Source organism: Bufo bufo, chromosome 7 (assembly GCF_905171765.1).
Source record: "Bufo bufo chromosome 7, aBufBuf1.1, whole genome shotgun sequence".
NCBI lineage: Eukaryota > Metazoa > Chordata > Amphibia > Anura > Bufonidae > Bufo > Bufo bufo.
In genome coordinates this window covers 210,328,803-210,349,931 of record NC_053395.1, presented here as the reverse complement: position 1 = coordinate 210,349,931, position 21,129 = coordinate 210,328,803, and the positions used below count along the sequence as shown (strand labels likewise).

The window sequence follows — 21,129 nt, the reverse complement described above, 5'->3', positions numbered from 1 at the left end:
TCTGTTTCATATATTTTGGGAATGCGCGGGAATCTATCCCTTTTGGGGTGCGGTTGAGGGTCTGGTGAGAGAAGTGACAGGCTTTAACATAACACTTTCTCCAGCATTGGCGCTCCTTTCATTAGACCTTGACTTGTTACCACAGAAATTTAGACTCTTAATCTGTCATATTCTGCTGACAGCTAAACTCCTGATTGCTAAACATTGGAAATCGGTGAAGATTCCCTCCCGTATTGACCTCATTGAAAAAGTGTCCACACATGTTATATTTGAACATCTTTCAGCCCAGAGGACCAGCAGGTTGAAGCATTTCCATTCAGCATGGTCATCTTGGCTCGTTAAATTCCCTATACCTAGTTAATCGAAATTTATCGACTTGTCTCCGAGTAAGCTCTACAAGCTGGATTGGTTCTTCAACAGATATTCCACTAAGGCACACCGATATATATACCTCCTTCCATTGGTATTCCCTTTTATTCATTTTTATTTTTATTTATATTTTTTATTATTCTCCCCTGTTATTCATTATGTTTTGTTGTCTTGTTCTTTTTTCTTCTTTTTAATTGTCGCGGTTCTACGTTGGCAGCACCCGAGCGGGTGCCGTAGAACGTCCTTAATATAAAAAATTTGTCGATGTATTTTTGTAGGTGGGCGCGACCACTGTATATTGTAGTCTTGTGCATTGTCTTAACTACGCGCTGAGTGGCTGCGTCCACAGAATATAATACTCGTTTGATATGCATATTTGACAATAAAAAACTTTTGAGATTAAAAAAAAAAATGTTTTGTCTCACTCCCATTTCTTCTTGTTGCATGTTGAAGCTCTACTTGGAACCTTGTTAAGATCCAACAATGTAAAATAAGATTTTTTCCCATTTTTCAAGTGGTCTTAAACTTTTAATCAGGACTGTATAACAGTCAGGAAGAGCCGCTAACTAACAACTAATGCAGCTATTTACCAGAGAAGTGGTTGAGTCTGAGACATTGTATGTTGAGTCTGGTTTTAACTTACGATGGCTCAGAAAAGACCATTGTATGTTCAAAATATTGTATCCTGAGGCCATTGTATCTTGAGGGGTTGCTGTACTTTGCAATGCAGCTCAACTTGTCCAAATTTTTTACTGTGTATAAGGCCTCATGCACACGACCGTTGTTGTGTTCCGTTCCGCAAAATAGGGTTCCGTTGTTCCGTGATCCGTTTCCGTTTTTGTTTCCGTGAGTCTTCCTTTATTTTTGGAGGATCACCAGACATGAAGGAAAGTAAAAAAAAAGTCTAAGTCAAGTTTGCCATGCAAATGATAGGAAAAAAACGGACACGGACGCGCGGACACGGATGACAATCTTGTGCCTTCCTTTTTTTCACGGTCCCATTGACTTGAACCGTTTTCCGTGAAAAAAATAGGACAGGTATATTTTTTTGACGGACTGGAGCCACGGATCATGGACGCGGATGACGAACGGTGCATTAGCCGAGTTTTCAATGGACCCATTGAAAGTCAATGGGTCCGCAGAAAATCACGAAAAACGGACAAGGAATAAAACAACGGTCGCGTGCATGAGGCCTAAGCTGCAGTTCACAATTATGTAAGGGTAAAATGACTATAAACTACAAACAAGTACAGTGATCCCTCAAGATACCATGGCCTCAGGATACAATATTTTCAACATACAATGGTCTTTTCTAGGGATGAGCAAATCGACTTTGAATGAAACATCCAAAGTCAATTTGCATAAAACTTCGTTCTAATACTGTACTGAGCAGTATTAGAATGTATTGGCTCAGATGAGCCGAAGTTATTGCTTCGCAAATAAATTTTTACTGTAAAAAAACATTTTCCAAACTCAGGTTTGGTTCCAAGGTACCACATCGGAGCCAATACATTCTTATACTGTACTGAGCACTTGCTCCGTACAGTATTAAAACTGAGTTTTATGCGAATCGACTTCGGACGAGACATAACGGATCCAGCGCCCAATGACTTACAATGGATTTAGTGACGGAGCCGTCTTGTTCATTTGGGATATAATACAACCGGATCCATTCTGAACGGATGCAGACGGTTGTATTATATACCGGATGGGTTTTTGCTGAACCTATGACGGATTCAGCAAAAATTCTGATGTGAAAGTAGCCTAAGACAGATACAAGACGTCCTTACATATAACAGTCAGGAAGAGCTGCTAACCAGCAACTAATGCAACTAGTTTACCAGAGAAGTGGTTGAGTCTGAGACATTGTATGTTGAGTCTGGTTTCAAGTTACGATGGGTCAGAAAACGGACTAGAGATGAGCTAATCGACTTCGGATGTTTCATCCGAAGTCGATTCGCATAAAACTCTGTTTCAATACTGTAAGGAGCAAGTGCTCCGTACAGTATAAGAATTTATTGGCTCCGATGTGGTACCTTGGAACCGAACCTGAGTTTGGGAAATGTTTTTTTACAGTAAAAATTTATTTGCGAAGCAATAACTTCGGCTCATCTGAGCCAATACATTCTAATACTGCTCCGTACAGTATTAGAACAAAGTTTTATGTGAATTGACTTTCATTCGAAGTCGATTTGCTCATCCCTAGAAAAGACCATTGTATGTTGAAAATATTGTATCCTGAGGCCATGGTATCTTGAGGGATCACTGTACTTGTTTGTAGTTTATAGTCATTTTATCCTTACATAATTGTGAACTGCAGCTTATACACAGTAAAAAATTTGGACAAGTTGAGCTGCATTGCAAAGTACAGCAACCCCTCAAGATACAATGGCCTCAAGATACAATATTTTCAACATACAATGTTTTTTTTTGAGGCATCGTAAGTTAAAACCAGACTCAACATACAATGTCTCAGACTCAACCACTTCTCTGGTAAATAGCTGCATTAATTGCTAGTTAGCAGCTCTTCCTGACTGTTATATGTAAGGACTTGTTTTATCTGTCTTAGGCCCCTTTCACACGGGCGAGTTTTCCACGCGGGTGCAATGCTGGAGGTGAACGCATTCCACCCGCACTGAATACCGACCCATTCATTTCTATGGGGCTGTGCACATGAGAGGTGATTTTCACGCATCACTTGTGCGTTGCGTGAAAATCGCAGCATGCTCTATATTCTGCATTTTCCACGCAACGCAGGCCCCATAGAAGTGAATGGGGCTGCTTGAAAATCGCATGCGGTGTGATTTTAACGCATGGTTGCTAAGATGAAAGTCTATTCACTGTATTATTTTCCCTTATAACATGGTTATAAGAGAAAATAATAGCATTCTTTAATACAGAATGCTTAGTAGAAGGTCAATTGAGGGTTAAAAAAAATAATAATAACTCACCTCCTCCTCTTGATCGCGTCGTAGTTGCCGATCTCTTCTTACTTCTTTAATAATGAGCTGCCAGCTAAAGGACCTGTGGTAACGTCACATCACATGGTCCAATCACATGGTCCATCACTGTGGTGATGGACCATGTGATTGGACCACATGATGAGCTCAGTGACGTCACCACAGGTCCTTTGACAGGTCCTGAGGAAAGAACAGGAGACCGGCAGCTACGCGATCAATTGGATGAGGTGAGTTTATTTATTTTTTATTTTTTAACCCTCAATTGACCTTGTACTATGCATTCTGTATTAAAGAATGCAATTATTTTCCCTTATAACCATGTTATAAGGGAAAATAATTACATCTACACAACACCGAACCCAAACCTGAACTTCAGTGAAGAAGTTCGGGTCTGGGTACCACATTTAGTTTTTTATCACGTGCTTGCAAAACGCATTGCACCCGCGCGATAAAAACTGAACAACGGAACGCAATTGCAGTCAAAACTGACTGCAATTGCGTACCTACTCGCGCGGGTTTGCTGCAATGCACCCGGGACGCATCCGGACCTAATCCGGACACGCTCGTCTGCAAGGGGCCTTAGGCTACTTTCACATCTGTGTTTTTGCTGGATCCATCATGGGCTCAGCAAAAACGCATCCGGTATATACTACAACTGTCTGCATCCGTTCAGAATGGATCCGGTTGTATTATATCCCAAATGAACAAGACGGCTCCGTCACTAAATCCATTGTAAGTCAATGGGCGCTGGATCCGTTTTTTTTGTGTGCGTCATGGGAACGCAATGAAACGGGATGGAATGCAATCTGGCGCACTCCGTTCCAATGAGGGGGGGACAAAACTGAAGCATTTGCCTCCGGTATTGAGATCCTATGATGGATCTCGATACTGGAAAGGAAAAATGCTGATGTGAAAGTAGCCTTAGTTATCTGCTTATATTGTCTGAAATCTTCATTTTCTTTTATCTTGGATGAAATTTTGGGGCTTTGGAACCGATTACTCAAGTTACAATGGTTTCAGCATACAATGGTCGTCCTGGAACCAATTAATATTGTAACCTGAGGGACCACTGTTCAGCACCAGTGATTATTAGGCAACCATTCTACAAATACTGAACCAAATAAGCCTCAATCAGATAGATCTGTGTTAATAAAATAGAATATGAAAGATTATAGCGCATTCATTCAGGTGTTCATTACATTTCCGCTAACACAACAGTTTATATGATTTATTGAAATCAGCGAGACATTAAAAACACGACGAGCACCTTCAGAATGGCTTTCTATGGGAGAGGAAAATATCCCGTCCCCTGTTACAATGTATCTAGATGACTTTCCCGTTCCACTATTAATACCGTATTTGCTTCAATCATTGGGTTGGATGAGAATTTCCATCTATTTATGCTCCACGCTACCTGTCCCTCAATGTCCATGTCATGATTGTATCGTCTCATCATGAAATATGACAGACCCCTAATGACTATTAACCCATCTGCATCTCTGTATATGTAGCATAGATGAAGATTTCGAAACACTACAGCAAATATACCAGTATTAATGACCGTGGAGCCGTGGCTAATGTGATTGTCGCAATTCTTCTTAATTTCCAATTCATCACTGGGAAATGAAATGCACCTGAGCCTTGAAGGGGATAAGTAAGGGCAGAGCGGCTCTGGAAGTGACAGGGACGCAGACAGAGTGCCAACTTCACCTCTGTGCATCCCTCGAACGTTAACATTTGTTTTCCATAACAAGTCGGATCGCTTTCTATATGGGGCACGTGATGCCCTAGACAAAAATTGCAAATCAGCTATAAGAAAGAATAGAACAGATGTGATCCATAATATTGTGTCCTGCAGCGCCGAGCCCTTCTGTTGGTGTCTGCTCTAATATGGGAGGTTTTAAAGATTTGTCTTCTCCACCGGAGCCTTGTTCTACTTTTATCTACTTTTGCTTTCATTCTTAATTACTGCTATGCAAAGTTGAACTAAAAAAAAACATTTAAAGAAGGTGTTGCGATATTGATATGCACTTGCTGGATTATAAATGGTGGGAAAAAAGGGGTTACAAAAAGGCTAATTCGGCAGTACATTGCAAACCGACAGTACTTGGATGGTGTTCAGAGAGTCCTCCTCAAACCCTGAGCTCCTTATCCTTCAGATCCTGAGTAGGGCCAAGCTCAGCATGACATTGACCCGACCATTCTCCTTGTTCTGTTAACATTTACTTTCCCATGATTTTCCCATCACGGTCGACCAAGAAGAGTCGCCTTCGTCATGACAAAATGTCCCTGAGGAAACGACTGATTTTAATCTTTATCCAAATTAAAAGGGTTTTACCACCATTAAATGTTAGTTTAAAATAAGTTACTTTTGTAATTTACTTTCTGTTACAAAAATGTTCCAGTTGTGAGATCTTCTTATTACTTCTTTAAATGGTGCCCTCTGGTGTTTAGTCTGTGTAGTATTGTGCACGTCCACCTACTGAGGTGGTCACACATGCTCAGTTCCATCCTTCAACTGTCACCAGCCGTATCTACTGTTAGAAGCTGGGACAGTTACAGGGAGAGGGCAACAGTAGTAGGACATGCCCCTTCCCTCAGCTGTAATAGGGAGAAGGTGCAGAAAAAAAGGACATTTACACTGTGCAGTAATAGGGAGAGAGCTACAGCAGGAAGGACAACCCCCCTCCCAAGTTGAACCCTTGAGCTATGATAGGGAGAAAAAAGCAGGAGAAAGGAGACGCTGTGATAGGGAGAGAGCTGCAGCAAAAAGGACATTCCCTTGAGAAAAGACACACCCATTGAAGTGTGATAGGAAGGGAGCTACAGCAGAAAGAGCTTGCCCCCTGACCTGTGATTAGTGTTGATCACGAATATTCGAATTTCGAATCTTTATTGCGAATATAGGTACTTCGAAAATTCGCGAAAATTTCGAATATAGTTATATATATTCGAAATTTCGAATATTCGAATTTTTTCCGTTTTTTTTTTTTTTTTATCAGTACACATGATCCCTCACTGCTTCTAGCTTGTGGGCCAATAAGAAGGCTGCAATATACTTGACTTTAGGAGTAGTAGTGTTTGCGAATTTTGCTCTATATTCGTTTTTTTTGAATATTCGCTATATTGCTATATATTCTTGTTTTAGAATATTACGAATATTCGAAAAAACGAGGTTATAGCAATATAGAGAATATTCGAAAAAAATCGAATAGAGCAATTTAGCTAATATAGTGATATAATCTTCTTTGTCTAATAGTTGAAGTTGAAAAATTTGCAATAAAAAATTCGAATCCGAAAATTCGCATATTACACAATCATTACCTTTCCGATTTTTTGAGTAAAAAAAAAAATCGCAAATTTTCGAATTTGCAAATTTGCAAATTTTCGACGAATGTTCTACACAATATTCGCGAAAGATCGCGAATTCGAATATGACCCCTGCCGCTCATCACTACCTGTGATAGGGAGAGAGCTGCAGCAGAAAAGACACATCCCCTGAGAAACCACACATCCTCTAAGCTGCTTGCCTGAGAATCTAGCAGAGCAGTTGGAGCAGTAAATGTGGAGATCTCTGGATCCATGTGAGGTACAGGACAGGTTCTAACTTTGTTAGAACGAGATTGCCATATAATATATGATGTCTGACTTTCATTCTTTATATTAGTCATGGCATCACCCCTTTAAAGGGTTCTCAGTAGATAGAATATGACCACATTCATGAGGCTTCAAGGAAGACAAGGGACAAGAAGGCTCAGCTAGACTTAAACCTTTCTCTAGACCATGATTTCTACTTGAGAAGATTTTTGCAAAAGTAACACAGATAGTATTTTGGAATAAATAAGAAAAAGGAACCGTCATGGTCTACATGAACTTCCAATACCCTCATTCTGTTTGCCTTTCCCAGGTATAGGGTCAGAGCTTAGACACTGTCCTACAACAACCCCATCCTAAATTTTCTGTAAACATGTTCTTGAGTTTGGCCAACAGTTTTGTAAAACATTCCAAAGAAATCCAAATTACCCTAATTTGATTTTTAGCAAATTGAATGGAAATGGTAACATTATTCCTCACTGATACATAGAACTGAGATTATTTCACAAAGTCCTGAGTTTTGCCAGCTGAAAAGGGTAAACATGTCATGTAATGGATCTCGGGAGCTCACTTGTGTTACGTCCACTCAGATCACTGTTTGCTGCCAGTCACAGGCTTAACAAAGTTATTTATTTGGATGGTATACAAATCAAAAATGATTGGCAGCTAACCTGAAATCTAGAAAGATGGAGCAAAGGAATTGTCCAACTTTTTGAGCTATGGAGTTTACATATATGGTAGGAAAACTGTAGAAATATTGATAGCGGATACAATGTAGCATTGGCAGCGTTAAGATATTTGTCACCTTTTTTTATATCTAGTGATTTGATCACACTAAAATTAAAGGGCTTTCCTGGGAGATACTTTAAATAAAAGGGTCAGAAAGAGTTAAAAATAAAAAAATAAAGAAGCATACTTACCTTAATGTTGCTTCGGTCCCTTCTGCTCTCCTCTACCAGAAATGTTGGAAATTTCCGGAAAGACCCGTTCAGTAGTCACAGGCTTAGGCCGTTGCTCAGACGTTTCGTGCATTGGGGACTGCAAATTGCGGATCCAGACCCATTCAACGTGAATGGGACCGTGATCCATCCGCACCACAAAAAAAAAGAACATGTTCAAGTGAATGGGTCCGCATCTGTGATGCAGTGAGCACGCGGACGGTGACCGCATATTGCTGACCCATGGGCACGGCCGGGCAATAGATGTGTGCATGAGCCCTTAGGCCATTTACTGATTAAGACTTTCCTGGAATTTCCGGTGTTTCTAACTGGGAGGGGAAGTTGAGAGCAGTGGGCCCCATTATCTCCACTGCCCACCAGAGGGAGACAGTGAGCACAGGAGAAAGCTCCTCCTGTATTCAATTTGTGCTTCCCCCTTAAGCATGTTGGAAATTAACTGAAGAAATTAGCAAAACCTACTGTGAAAAACAAAAATTATAGTACTACTTAAAGGGGTGTCTGAGCAGTCACTTAAAGCCATTTCAAGCCCGGACCAGAAGTTTGAGAACAATGGGAACTGGAACAATATTGGAATGACCGTGATGGGGGATTTGTGCTATAATTTTTGTTGTTGTTTTTAGTCCATTTTGGCCCTTTTCTTCAAAAACATTCAACCCTTGGGAAAAACACTCCAAAGAAGACCATTTAGCTTTCCTACATGTCTGTTTTAGTAAACACTTGTATTCTCCATGAAATGCAACATTAAAATTGTTATTCCTCCTGGAAATGGACAAATAAGTTGACAAGTAGACTAGAACAGTGTTTCCCAACTAGTGTGCCTCCAGCTGTTGCAAAACTACAACTCCCAGCATGCCTGCACAGCCAAAGGCTGTTCGGGCATGCTGGGAGTTGTAGTTTTGCAACAGCTGGAGGCACATTGGTTGGGAAACACTGGACTAGATGTTACCCTTCCCCTTATCAAAAGAGGTTTCCCTATTGACTCATAAAATGTCTACACCTTTTGGATGACGAAAGAGTTTTTAGGGATATGCTCCACTGACAAAGGGAAACAGTTGTGTCTAGTTGTCAACCTAATTATACATTTGGAGGAGGAATAACAGAGTTGTAAGAAAAGGTGCAACTGAGTTATTTTATAGGGAATATTTACTAAAGGCACAACAGGTGAGCGGACTAATAATATAACCCTAACACTAATTTTCCTTTAGGTCATATATACAGGCAAATTAAGGTCAGAGGTCAATAAGAAAAAGTTGTATAGGAATGAGATTCTTGTCTGCACTGCATGTCCGTCACTTTATGATACTGACATCTCAGTGACAGACTTTCCTCAGTTCTCCCTCGAAGTTAAATTCCGGTTTCATTTATCATTAATCCTGATTGACGAGCGCACCGAACATCGCCCGTTGCAAAGAGTGACTCATAACCAGCAGACGCTCCCCTCCACGAGCTGAGCGGGTGTACGTCTTCTTTGAAAAGACACTGTTAGCTGTGAAAGGCTACAAAACTAATTTTGGTTTGCCTTTGCACACTTGCGCGGATACACTTAGAGAAGCACGTATTATCCTCAAGGGTTCTTCTCGGAGTGGCAAGAACCGGGGTACTTCAAATCCGAAACACAAAGAGACACTTCAGTGAAGATTCCCATCCCACAGGGGACAGAGAATACCTTATTCATTATCCAGGGGTGTTCCTGTAATGAGGCGACCTAGGGCAGCCGTCAAGGGCAAGGAACCTAAAATGGAGAAAATGGATGGAATAAAACGGCAACAGTAATAATAACAATGCAAAACACCAAAATAGTGGAGTGTTTCTTGTTTGTACAATAGTAATGCTTTTAATGTGACATTTAAAGGGGTTGCAAAGATTTTGTTTTTCTGGATTGCACCACTCCTGTCGAGCTCAGCCCCATTTAAAGGGATTGTCCAATGTATTTTTATTTATAGAAAAAAAAATAATTGCACTCGCTTTCCTGACTCTCTCTATTCCAGTGCCACCACCCCTGACTCCCCGGCAGGCTTTGTTATCCTGATTGCACTGGTGAAATGCCCCAATATTGAACGTGGCAGCTCCAGGCAATCACTGGTCCCAGTGGTCTTGTAATGAATATGCAGTACGCAGCCCTGCAGGGTGAGCGAATGTGAGGTCACGGTTAATAGGCAAAACGAGGGTTGCTCTTGGTACTCACAGTTTTTATTTACCCTGGGCAGGAGTACAGCAGTAATGTAGAGGCTGGCACATGAATCCTCTGGGGCACTCTCTGTGTATAGGGACCAGGCCAGGTGGTAGGTGAGGTGCCCTGGGTGTTGGAAGTTTAGTGTGCCTGTGGCAAGATCCCTTAAAGTTTGTGACGCCAGTGCCGGTAATGGTGGCACACCGATTTTGTTGTAGGAATAACTGAGGTACACAGAGTTGCAGTAAACCAAAACTTCTTTTACTGAACAGTCCAACTATGTACAGGTTTCAGTTAGCTCCAAAGATAAAATGTTGGTAACAGGCAGGCTTCATATAAATGGCAGGAAAAGTCTTTGCAAGATACACAGAGGGAATAAACACTTACAGATCAGGCTGTACTTTCCTCAGATCCTGTCTGTCTTCCTCCAAGGCCCATATGCCCTATTGCTGGCTTTATCCTTGGGTAGAGAAACCTTCCTCTGGTATATAATACTCTTGCTTTAAATATCCTTCCGCCCTTCAGCTTTCTATTTGGCTGGGTAAAAATGGCTCTGCTCTGTACTTCTTAAGGTGCTAATTATGTCCTCAGGAGGTAACTTCTTCCCCTGGTGGCAAGCTAGGAGCCTGGGCTATCTAGCTGCATGTCAGAAGCTGCTCCTCAGCTATCCTCTGGCTAAGGTGCACAACTTGGCTTCTGAACACTCTGCTCTCTCTGGTCTAGACCTGACTATATATACTAGGGGGTTCCCTAGCTCCCTCTACCGCCTAGGAGGAGGAATTACACCCCTAACAGGCCTGGTACACAGGAGATAACATAAATAACATGACAATATACATTAAAATGCAATATAAAATACAATGACCATGTTCCACAGGAGGTGGAGAACAACGTGACCCAATTGACCCTTGAGTAGTGCCCACATTTACATAGTGGGACACTACATATACCCCTGTGACTACACGTCATCTCTGCAGCCAAAACATGACATCACAGATTCAGCAACAGGGACAATCTGATAGGTAGCACTGGAACGTAGGGGGCTCGGGTGGCAAGTATTATTTTTATTATTATTATTATTAATTTGTTTTTTTACAGCTCCTTTAAGTGAGTGATCATCAGCAATACCAGACACAGTCAATGAACAAGTGTAGAACTTTTTCTATAGACTGTTTTTCTAAGATCCACCAAAATCTCATCTGTAGCAGTCTGACTATCACCACCCCAGCTACTGCTGAATGGCAGAGCTCCATACTATTGCAGCCCACTGCACTTCAGTCACTTGTAGCCAGATCGGCACCTGGTAAACAAGGAAAGCACCACTGCAGAGTGCTGCAGCCCCTTAAAGGGGTTATCCCATCTTAGACAATGGGGACATATCGCTAGGATATGCCCCCATTGTCTGATAGGTGCGGGTCCCACCTCTGGGACCTGCACCTACAAGGAGAACGGAGCCGGGGAGAGTTGTGGCTGAAGGACACCGGGGGTCCGTCCACCACCAGGCGCAGCTCCCCGCCTCTCTCATTGAAGTGAATGGGAGCGCATGCGCGGCCACCGCTCCCATTCATTTCTATGGGGCCGACGGAAATAGCCGACCCAGCGCTCGGCTATTTTCGGCGGTTCCATAGAAATGAATGGAGGGCGGCTGCGCATGAGCAGTGCGCCCTCCTCATCTTTCTCCGCTCCGTTCTCCTTGTAGGTGCGGGTCCCAGAAGTGGGACCCGCACCTATCAGACAATGGGGGCATATCCTAGCGATATTCCCCCATTGTCTGAGATGGGATAACCCCTTTAAGTCAGTTAGATCCTCACCAATCTAATATTGATCACCTCCCGACAATTTTTTTTTTGTCCCAAATAACCCTCTTAAATAAAAACATTCTGGCTTCCTAAAGCCACCACTAGGGGGAGCATAATAGCCTAACGCATACTGTTTTCTTTTTTTAATTCAATTTATAAAAAAGTAAACTTTTAGGCTCCCTCAAATGGCTGCTGCAGGCAACGGGAATGCATCTACGTAAGGGTTTTGGAGCTCTGTATCAGAAAAACAGTAACAATATATTAAGAAAATCTGCTTAAAATTCTTGACTTTAATAACATTCAAAGGTCAACTTTCACTACATGCCTCCTTGAGATATACTGACAACACATATGTGCATGAGGAAAATACCTGCCCTTATTTTTTTCATATATATATATATACTGTATATCTTTCTTTCTTTTTTTTATTTTTTATAAATATCTAGAAGAGCGAGACTGTCACCAGTGGCTGCAAGGTTCAGCAATCTGTCAGCCGGCTAGCTTGATAAAGACAGTGGGAAAAGCTAAGGTGACTCTGGAGACTTCTCTTAGGAACTGAACAGTTTGCTCACAAACAAACAAAAAAAAAGAAAGAAAATTCAATGTTTTCCCATGACAGATTCAGTTGAAGCGAAAATAGGGAAAGCCGAGTGAAAAAAACAAAAATACATATATAAATATATAAGACAGTATTAGTAAGCTGGGCTAGCATACCATGATGGATCTGGACTGTGGCAAAGAGAATTGGAAGCATTTCTCAGGGGAACGGCAATAGTAGCTCGGAAGAAATGTTTCCCTTGATTTTTGGCTGTGAAGCACATCGTTTTACTGTTAGATTGACTAGTCTGTTGTGTTTTTATATATTTTACAAATCACAAGCCGTGTAGCTTAAACGTGAAAAATGTAAGCGTGTTCTGGAATTTCATGTATCGGGAGGTGTTTTGTGTTCTAGCGTGTCAGAATTAAATATACATTCTTTTTTTTCTGTTTTTTTTTTTTTTAATTTTTTTTTGCTTAATGTTGAACGCTGAGTCTTACGGGAATTTTGCAAAACAGTCGAACCGGTGAGGACCTTACTACATCAGCAAATCAAATGTAGGTTTTTTAAGTAGAGAACCGTATCTCATAGACATGTTGATTTATCTGGAAATTAAAGGGATTGTCTAGTTTAGAAAACCCATTTTCATATACCCTACTAGGGAACTCTGAGTTAATAGGGGAGGGTCCTCTGTTCAAGGTTTTGACCTGAATGGAGAAAGGTTACAAAGAGCGCCTCTCATCTTCATTTTAACCCCTTGCCTTAAGGATCACCCGCTGTCTTTTCTTGTCAATGTTTTAGAGGGAGTAAAGCTGTTTTGTGATCACTCCTGGATCAATTTTCCCCTCTGATTGGGTCCCAATGATCTGATTAAGGGTTGGTTAAGCCATCTACAGTCAGCCTTGCGGACCTAGAATGGAGGCCAGTTCAGTATTCCACAAGCGTTGTCCTAACCACAACCTCTGCCAAAGAGACAGAGCATAATGTATGAGCATATAGGAAAGACAGCATTTAATGGGATAATAAAAAAAAAGTAATAAAATATTTAATTTAAAAATTTAATTAACACGTCATTACCAGTCGATTTTCCATTTTGGTGTTTTTGTTTTTCACTCCTTGCCTTTCTGGAGCCATAACTTTTTTTACTTTTCTGTTCAGATAGCTGCCCGGGGTCTTGTTTTTTGGGGGATAAGCTGTACTTTCTAATGGAACTATTTAGTATTTCATACACTGTAGTGGGAAGCTGGAAAAAATATAAAAATGGGGTGGAAAAAATTCAGTTTTATGGGTTTTGTTTCTACGACATGCCCTGTGTGGAAAATGGACCTGTTACCATTATTCATTCACAATTGACCATGGCCTTTGAGGGGTTAAATGTCTGCGATTGGCGTTCTCCCCAATCGTAGATATTGCCTCCAGGCGTTTAAAACAGCAGAAACCTGGCAACGATGGCGCCCGCTTGGCTCCGGAGCAGGCGCCAACTTTAAAGACCCTACCTCCAATGTATATACTTGTGCAGCGGTAGGAATCTCATTTTAAAAAAAACTTGCAAGAAAAAAAAAAAAAAACTATTATTTTTCATTATATACGTTTTATTGTGCACACTTTTTGTAAAGGCAAAACAAAAAAATACACTTATTAGGTATCCACACAACCAAAATAACCTGAACAACTAATTTAGCAGGTTTTTCAGTGTGAAATATGTACTTTGTAAATAATAATAATAATAAATAAAAAAATATTAAGTAATTTATATATACCCACAAACAGCACCAATTTCTTTTGCATAAAACTAGGCTTCATACAGCCATATCAATGAAGAACCCAGAACTTACGCCTGCCTAAACACGGAAAGGCAAAAACTAAAAAGCTTCCTCACAACTGACCAAGCACAGTGCCATCCATTGTATAGTGGCTTACGTTGCAAATCAGTCGGCACTGCAGGTGTAGCGCGGCGATGCTCGTGTCCTAGGATTGGCGTCCCATAGAAACAATTGTAATAAAGTACCGTCACTCGCTGTTCGTAGACTTGCAAATATTCTCTTTATTGCCACATATCTATATCTGTATGCGACCCCCGGCACAGATATCGATATGTGGCAATAAAGAGAATATTTGCAAGACTACGAACAGCGAGTGCCGGTCCTTTATTACCATTGTATAGTGGCTGTGATTGGTATGGCAGCTCAGCACCATTCACTTAAAGGGACTGAACTGCACCTAGGTCAATGAACGTGATGTCACTGTCCTAGGATAAGCAGCAAGAAGGCCGCGGCACTCACTGGAGCGTCATGACTTCCTCTACAAATGATCGGCGGGCCCCCACCTATCAGACACTGATGACTTATCCTGAGGATAGGTCGTAAGTAGGGATGAGCGAATCGACTTCGGATGGTACATCCACAGTCGATTCACAAAAAACGTTGTTGTAATACTGTAAGGAGTTCCCGCTCCGTAAAGTATTAGAAAGTATTGCCTCCGATGAGCCGAAGTTATTACTTCACGAAGTCGCGCGAAACTTCTAGGTACCCCTAGGAACCAAACCCGAGTTCAGTACCAAGTTTTTTTTACAGTAATAATTAATTACCAAAGTTATTACACAAAGTCTTGTATGACTTCGCGATGTAATAACTTCCGCAACTCTGTATTAAAATTACGTTTTTTGCGAAATTGACTTCGGTTGTACCACCCAAAATCAATTTGCTCATCCCTAGTCGTAAGTATAAAACACTCAAAAAAACTTATTTTAATTTTTTATATTTTTATTTTGTTATTTTTTATTTTACAGCTCTTACTTTATTCAATCCATTGGTTAAACATTTTCACAAAAATACCAGCCAATTCATTATTATTTCCACACTTTCCTGGTTTTCCTGAGAAAGTTCTTTCGGACCTGATTTTAACGACTAAAGATCAAGTTATTATGACACTCGTGAAAGACGCCAGCCTACAACACTCATCATCCGTCATCACCTTTCTTCGAGGCGTATTATTGTTTCCTGGACATTAATAACCATTTTTTTTTTACAGCTACTCATGGAAATTTGGGAGGTCAGTCCCATCATTGCTGTTTGTTCCTTGTGGCATGTTAATAGTCATTGAGCTCTTAGGAGAACTGAGACAGTAATGTGAGATTTACAGTAGTGCGCCAGTGCCCAGAGGCCCCATTTTTTGAAGGAGGACTCGTTGATATAATGGAATGTGAGCAACGGCTGTAAACAACCTATACATCACTTCCAAAATGTACACGGGCTGCCATCGCCGACTTGATGCCAGTCACATGGGGATATTTTGGCAATAGAAATACATACACGTATTACTTATCTCTAGTATCTACGATGGAAAGAGCTGAGAGCAGAACGCTAAGATTGAATTACATCACCAGCAGCTGTTTTCGAGAATAGACCATATTTTCTCACCACCACCTGTTCGCTTTTATTGTTTAAGTGTTGTAGGGTGGTGGGACAGCCCGACGGAGGAGATGAGGCTCGGTGGCTGATTTGTGCGCAGGAAAGCAGAGTTGTTGGAGCATTTTAGTACTCAATAAGCTAAGCAAGATAAGCCCTTGTGTATTGCACGGAACAGCTGTTGTAAATGTGATCTTCAGACCTTCCTGTTTCTTTGTCTTTAACCATACATGAGTGAATGTATGAAGAATATCTAGGCTTAGGGAGACAGGCATCCGTACCCAGCCTTATGAGGCACTATATAAGTGTAGCAGATAAAACAGTCTACAAAGTTAATAAAATATCTAATTAGTGTAGAAGCAATACATAGGTTTAAATTAATTAGATAAGTGACCTTAAGACTTGTTGGGTGTTGTCTCACGAAAAATATTCCAACTTTCCAAACCAGCATCTGGATCTGAATACTTTTGTAATTGCAGGTAATTAAAATGTATTTTAGCTACAAAGTTATTCATTGAAATCTATCTGTACAGCGCCACCTGCTGTTCTCTTTTTTAAATATTTTTTGTCCCGCTCACTGAGATGGAAGCACACGCTCAGTTCCATCCTTAAACTGCCACCACCAGCTGCAGTAATAAGGGCACACCCCTGCGAAAGGACGCACCTCCTAAGGTGTCAGCTTGAAATACAATTTTGTAGAGCAATGAATGGAGAGATCTTTAGATCCATGTAATATGCAGGGCTGGTTGTAGCTTTCTTAGAAAGAGATGGTCATGGACAGATGTAGCAGGGGTAACACACACTCTTAACTCAAATTTCTTAACTTACCTCGTTATCTTGAAACAAAAGCCATTGAAAAGCAATTGCTTAATGCATTTAGTTGCATTTAGTTTAGATAACGTCTCATAAAGCATGTGTGTTAACCCTGCTACATCTGTACTACATGATATAGAATTTTCATTTTTTACATTAATAATGGGATAACCCCTTTAATGAAGGTTCTACCTATATCTATACCTACCTATATATATCTATATTGTCCAGTTTGGCCAATTATTTCATTATAGAATAAACCCCCCGAAAATCAGCTGTCAATGGGTGATATTTAATGATCTCCTTTAATGATTGACATGCCAACCATATAGTGTTCAATTCTTCTGCAGCGCCACCACAGGAAATCTGAAGCATTACAAGCTGTCCACTGAAACCGTGTCTCCAGAGACAGAGAGAAGCTCTCTACTCTGGCTATTAAATGGAGGTCCTAAATTAGAGACACCCTAAGGAGCTAGGCCTAGGAGCTGACAATCCCTATTTTCCTAATGTGTGGTCAATTAAAAAAACAAAACACTCACACACACTTGTCCAAAGTCTCACCCTGTTCTTTGCTGCTTCTGGTCCCTGTAAGGCGAGGAAGTTACGTGGTGCTGTGACCACTGAGGCCTGGCTGTGGTGGTCATGGTACTAAGCCCCTTCCTGGTCCTCTGGAGACCAGAAACAGCTGGGAACAGGGTAGCAGTGTGGTGACGGTGGGACTGCAGACAGGTAAGTGTGTTTTTTGTTTTATGATCCACACGTTACCATAGGCTTCTTGGCCAGAAAACCCCTTTTTTCTCAGAATTCTTGAATAAAGTAATTTTTTTATTATTTTTTTTAACCAGAAAACCCCTCCAAATTGACATGTCAGAAGTTTTATATTTCTATGTGTTTGGTGCTTACGGGGTGAACTGACTTTTCCTATTTGAAATTTTTAATCGGTGGGGGTCAGGGTGCTGAGACCTCTACTAATGCCTAAATTGAAGGGGCCCAAGTGTTCCGATGAGTCGCGTGCTTCTTACTTTCTGATCAGTTCTGCTCAGCTTTCCTCTGAGAAGAGATAGCATTTGTTGGGGCCCTCAACAATCAAAACGTCTAAAATCACTATGACACGTCCAAAGTTTTATAAAATGACAGGTACCCATCCATGATTATATTTGCTACCGTCTTACATAAATTATTGTGCCAAAAATGTTATTTAATCTTTAATTAAAAATCTCTGACTGTAGAATGTCTGGTAATCTGACATTTGTCTAATTGTGATGATGCTGGATTAAAGGAGCGGTACAGTATACTGAATCTCTGTAGCACGGCGTAAACTAACATTGACCGAATTCGGATAATCCTGCTAGATAAGTGTGAATAGCTGCTGAAAGTGTGAACGAACGGTCCTGGACAACAAGATATCAATATGTACTCATGTATAGGCACAATATATATCCGTATGCATCGATGTATAGCCATAATATATCCACAGGCATCTATATGCAGCCACATTATATATGCATATGTGTCAATATATTGCCACAAAATGTACACATATACATTTCATATATAGTCACAATATACCATATATACATGTGTGTCAATATATAGCCACAATATGTATTCGTATGCATCTCTATAAAACCACAATATGTCCATTTGCATCCATATATACACAATATATCCACGTTTCTTGTGCATAGTCACAATATACAGTATATCCTTACGTGTCCATTTATAGCCACAATATACACAGTCAAGTCACATTAGTCTGACCACTTCCTACTTTCGAGGTTGGCAGGGTTTAGTGAAGTTATGTGTCATTGATGTGAGAGGTGAACGTCAGCTATGAAGGCGCATGAGGGCGGACCAAAGCGCTACAGTGAAGCAGCTCACCGCCAGCTCATTGGCAGAAAAAGCTTAGATTTTCGGGGCCGGATCAGAATTGGACCTTCTCTGATGAGTTATGTTTTCTGCTTCATTGAACACATACACATTGGCATGTCAGGCGAGAAACATCAGAGAATAAGAGGACAAACCCCCTGCAACCATTGCTGGAAGAACACAAGCTGGTGGGGGCAGCGTGATAGTCTGGGGAATGTTTTTGTGACATTCTCTGGGCCACTTATCCATGTGGAAGGTTCTCCCAACTGATTTGGGTATGAATCCATCCTTGCAGATCACATACACAGATACATGCTGATGATCTTGCCTAGAGCAGATGAGATCTTCCAGCAAGACAATGGAACATGTCACATGGCTAGAAAATGTAAGATATTGGTTGGAAGAGCATGACCAAGACTTTCAAGCACTACACTGGCCCTCTAATTCCCCCAGACTTGAACCCAATTGGGCATCTGTGGGACCACCTCGATGGTCATGTTCTCTCTTCCTCCACCACACACCCTCCAGCCGCTGCAGTCAGCATGGCTCCAGATACCTGTGACAACCGACCAGGACCTTGAGTCACTCCTAGCCCATCAAGCTGCTGTCCGAGCTTCACACGGTGGTTACTCTGGAAAGTGGCTTTTCGTCATAATAATGTGACTCGACTATGTATAAGCACAATTGTAATGTCAGCAGCTGCCATGGTTGCTTATGGTTTTCTGTACTGGCTAAATTAAAACTACTGTACTTTTATCTTTAGACTTCATAATAAAAAAAATTATTATTAAAGGGGTTCTGCCGTTTGTTTAAACTGGTGATCAATCCTCTGGATAGATCATCAGCATCTGATCGGCGGGGTTCCGACACCCGGGACCCCCGCCGATCAGCTGTTTAAGAAGGCAGCGGCGCTCCAGGAGTGCCGCGGCCTTATCTCTGTTTACCGCAGGCCCAGTGACGTCACGACTACTATCAACTGGCCTGGGCACAGCTAAGCTCCATTCAAGTGAACAGAGCTTAGACGCGCCCAGGCCAGTTGATACTAGTCGTGATGTCACTGGGCCTGCGGTAAACAGTGAGAAGGCCGCGGCACTCCTGGAGCGCCACTGCCTTCTCAAACAACTGATCGGTGGGGGTCCCGGTAAGTCAGCAGGCTTCGCTGGGATGGTCTAGGGCAGGATTTCTCAACTTGCGGCCCTCCAGCTGTTGCAAAACTATAACTCCCAGCATGCCTGGACAGCCTACAGCTATTAGGACATGCTGGGACTTGTAGTTTTGCAACAGCTGGAGGGCCGCTGGTTGAGCATCCCTGGTCTAAGGCTTGGGGCAGGAGCTACAGCTGCGCCTTTTACCAGTTGTGCATGTCTGTAACACAAGAACCCTAAATGGATCATCACTGGACCCTACGGGGAGTCAAGATCAGATTGTAGAACTGCGGGGGTCATCGCATAAGATATAAGGCACCTACAAGAATGCTTAGATGAAAGTACAAGGAGGTGGAAGCATTATAGCTGCTTACCGTAGATGCTAAGGGAATTTATTTATGACCCACATAATTACAATCAGCTTTCTGCCTCAATACAACATTTGACATTATTAAAGAAGCATACATTCCCTCATACAATTATGCAGAATATAAAGCAATTTGGCAACGCGTCTGTTTACTATAATATTGCATTGTTAGCGGAGAGGCATAATGGCCGCCGTAGCCGTGAAATGCTGCGTTCTAGATAAGCCTCCCGCACGAGGGGGACACTAACTCTTGGACGATTATAAATGATTGTGTTCTCTACAGCAGGATGTTATCGTGAAGATTGGGAATCATTTCCCCTGGAATTGGGTCTTTGCTTTCTCAGCAATGTTTTAATTGAAATGAATTTGAATGAGAAACATCTCATTACTAACAAAGTCGAGGGAAGTCGGCGTGCATTCTGTTTGCCGCTTTATATATATATTCTTCACAGATAACTTACATTTTATTTTGCCGTGCACCCGAAAAAAAAAATTTTTGACATCTGTTAAGATAGTTTAACTGGTTTATGATTTGGCTTGGAAACGTTATGTGACTGGATTTCAATTGGAAAGTGATTTTCCGTTGAGGTAAACTGTTCAGTACTGAGAGGAGATATACTATCTATCCAGAGCATTGCTGTTTTATGTGATAGAACAGAGAGTGATGCGGAAATATTACTTTCTGATGAAATTGAGGATGTTTGCTTTCCTCAAGACTTACGGCAATTTACAGTTGTTTTTGTAATGTACAATACCGTTCTTCACCAGGACTAAAGTTTGAGCTCTCTATAGAAATCAATGCAACGGAGCCCCTTAAGTATTATGTAATGAATTTGATATACCTATGGGAAGCTGGGTCATGGTTGGCTCCATCAAGCCGGCTTGGGAGTGTATCGGGAGAGTTCAAAGAGAGAGGATGCTACTTCTTCTCAGGCACAGAAAGCTTCAGAGACCAATAGATCCCAGCAAGATCAACAGAAAGAGGATAAGAGAAAGAGAAGAAGACAAAGGAGAGCTTGCATGACCAAGCATAGGAGCACCTGCTTCTGTAGCCATTTAGACTTTGCTGCTGTGAGGGACACCATTAAGACACCCTTCACACTTGGACCTGTCCAGACATGCTTTCAAAACCCTTTATC

At 41.4% G+C, this 21,129-nt stretch overlaps 1 protein-coding gene across 1 annotated transcript in view; it reads left to right on the top strand.

The window, feature by feature from the left end:
- Nucleotides 1-21,129, top strand: part of ARHGAP15 (Rho GTPase activating protein 15) — an 842,137-nt gene that overhangs the window by 233,180 nt on the left and 587,828 nt on the right. The window lies entirely within an intron of this gene.